At 36.3% G+C, this 3,058-nt stretch overlaps 1 long non-coding RNA gene across 1 annotated transcript; it reads right to left on the bottom strand.

Annotated features, from left to right (window-relative positions):
* Positions 1 to 676: 676 nt before the first annotated feature.
* LOC125489013 lies at positions 677 to 2,740 on the bottom strand. The gene is made up of 3 exons (XR_007266664.1): positions 2,016 to 2,740; positions 1,200 to 1,813; positions 677 to 1,034 (listed from the first exon to the last, which is right to left on the bottom strand). It is a non-coding gene; the product is annotated as an uncharacterized LOC125489013 (long non-coding RNA).
* Between the last annotated feature and the right edge of the window lie 318 nt (positions 2,741 to 3,058).

Genomic DNA, 3,058 nt, shown 5'->3' with positions numbered 1-3,058 from the left:
AATAACAACGTTTTTTTTTTTTAAAAGCGAAACCTATAAACCTAGAATATATTAAGCTGAAGCGATTGACACTAAAATCAAAGAGATTGGTTGATATTTAGTTAGTGTAAAACGTTTTCTCCCAAAACCAGAATTTCATCAAGAAAAGTACCTATTGTCAGTGCCGAGCTGCAGTGCTCTCTATCGCACGATTGAGGGTCGGGGGAGGGGAAGCAAAGCACACGTACGATAGGGATGTCCATAGTGAAGTCGATAGTAGAGATGGGATCCCACCTGCGTTATCGATATCTATAGATATACACAAGATGTCCCATGTTAAATTGCACATCCGAATCATAGTGACACAACTCGTCATTCTAAACATCTTTTGTTTTAAGACTTTTGATTGTTTGCGAATTTTATTTTTGCTAATTCATAGAAACTTTGTTGGCTATGAGATTTTTTACTATAGACAGTAGATTTTTTTTCACGAATTTACAAAAGTCGTAAAACAAAAGTTGTTTAGAATTACAAATTAAGTCACTATAATTTGGATGTGCACTTTAATTTGGGACACCCTGTATATAAAAAGATGTGAATAGGAAAAGTTTAAAGTACTAGTAGGTTTTCAAGCAAAAAAATTACTAGTGACTATATTATAAATATTTAATCCTCACTCAACATGGATTAGGTTAACTACTTAGGGCGGCTTGCAAGAACGTCTTAAAACTCGATTTTGTTCAACTTAAGCTCAGTTTAAGCGTAAATCAGCAAAATCCTCTTGCACGACCTCGATTTAGTGTCAAATCTCGATTTAGAGAAACGTCAAAATTAAACCGGCAATATCTCGGTTTTACGCGTAAATCGAGATTTAACTTCTTTGTCAAATGTCAAAAACAATCTTTGAAGTATTCTTTTTGGTTGTTTTGTTGTTAGTAATTAGAATTTCTAATTAACTTACTCGGTAATATCAAAAATGTTTGAGGCGATGGGATATGCTCCCAGCCAATGCCAGCACTCTATGCAGTTGCGGAAGCCTCCAGACTACGTCACACCTTATAGAGTGCCCTAATGCCCCAAAGTGCAGTCAAGGAGACCTGATGAAGGCCAATGACCTCGCAATAAGAGTAGCAAAACACTGGAGGAAGTTAGCTTAGTAGAGCATTTACACGATAGAAGAAGAAGAAGATCAAAAATGTATTACTCAGACTACGTCACACCTTATGCCCCAAAGTGCAGTCAAGGAGACCTGATGAAGGCCAATGACCTCGCAATAAGAGTAGCAAAACACTGGTGGAAGTTAGCTTAGTGCATTTACACGATAGAAGAAGAAGAAGAAGATCAAAAATGTGTTACTCAGACGACGATAAAGAAATGATTGAATATTTGAATACCCCTTACTTTTATAGGAGGGTTAACTACTAAAATAACAGATTTGTTTCGTGCTTATCGAGACGATGAATTTATTAAAAGCTTTCGTCTTACAAATAATACCACAACAACCAACCTCCTCGTGCCTTACAGTCTGGGAACAATGCAAGAACTTCGCTGATCAATAACTATTTTGCAATGTTATAGCGTCACCAGTACCAAACACCAGTTGATTTAAAAACATGTTTATTATTATTAATTACCACTGTATATTAGTTATATACCTAAATCTTAAAATATGGCTTGTTGTTTTATTTTGCTTGATGATTGTTTCGCTTCTTTACTTAAAATATTGATGAATGTTGTATGGCATTCCTCTGGGGGGAGATTAACATCAGTCTTGTCCATGGAGCTCCACTGTCTGAACTACAGACGCGTTTAAAACTTTGCTATCTAGGTATATCTGCAAACATAAAAATCCAGTCATAAAAATTAGAGTAAATCACAGTACTCTAGCTACCTACATACTTTATTACCTACTATTATACAATTTATTGCCAATTTTATTTTGTAAGTAGCCATATAATAATAGAACTTACTTGAGATCTGCATTTTTACACTTGAGTGCTGTTTTTTCGTCTTTGTTTTCTGGTTTTTGTACCTACCAGTAAATTCTCAGTAGTTCTGGGTACATAAGTGGTGTTGGCGTTATATTATTCTTTACTCAGCATCTTCCAAGCCTTTTGTTTTTCGGCTACGGTCTAACCATCAGTTTTTTTATTTTCAATTATGAAATTATATGTGTCTACGTGGTTACATAAAAGCATACTTTCGTCACATGTAAAATTGGGTGCCCGTTGGTGTTTTTTACCTTCCATTTTTATAATTTATCAATTAGGTAACTAATAATATTTCGGTAACTGCACACGGTTGTTTGTTTATCAAGTGACACTGACAGTAACACTCGGTGACTGGACTGACATGTGACGACAAGTATATTTCATTTCACCCAAAATAATAGCCCACTTCATTGGAAACTATCAAATTTTAAATCAAATAGTGTATAACGAATCGTATAGACCGAATGAGAAATTGAATGATATCATAAACTAGGTTTTGTTAAATCGCTTTAGAAAAACCATGGCGCAAGACAGTTTTAAATCGTTTTAAATAAAAATCAGTTTAGTCTTAAGAAACGTTTAGTAAAGCTATGCTTAGGGGTTCTTTTCTGCAAGCCGCCCTTAGGAAATTTTATTTACTTACATCTAAACTAACATAGTTACTTACATAAAAATATAATACTTACTTACTTACTATAAATTGACTTGAGGCCACAAAAGCGAATAATAAAATGTATTCTATGATATAATTACTTAGGTAAGTATACTAAGACATCATCAGCCAATAATCATCCACTGCTGGACATAGGCCTCTCCCAAGGAGTGCCACAACACTCGGTCCTCGGCCTTCCTCATCCAACCACTACCCGCTACCCGCCTAAGGTCGTCAGTCCAGCGAGCAGGAGGGCGTCCCACGCTGCGTTTGCCTGTTCGTGGTCTCCACTCGAGAACTCGTCTACCCCAACGGTTATCGGTTCTTCGGCAGATATGACCAGCCCACTGCCACTTCAGCTTGCATATTTTGACAGCTATGTCGGTAACCTTAGTCCTCTGACGGAAAACCTCATTTCTGATACGATCCATCAGAG

The sequence above is a fragment of the Plutella xylostella genome, chromosome 9 (assembly GCF_932276165.1).
Source record: "Plutella xylostella chromosome 9, ilPluXylo3.1, whole genome shotgun sequence".
NCBI classification, from domain to species: domain Eukaryota; kingdom Metazoa; phylum Arthropoda; class Insecta; order Lepidoptera; family Plutellidae; genus Plutella; species Plutella xylostella.
The sequence above is the reverse complement of the archived record's forward strand: the minus strand, read 5'-3'. Positions and strand labels throughout refer to the sequence as shown.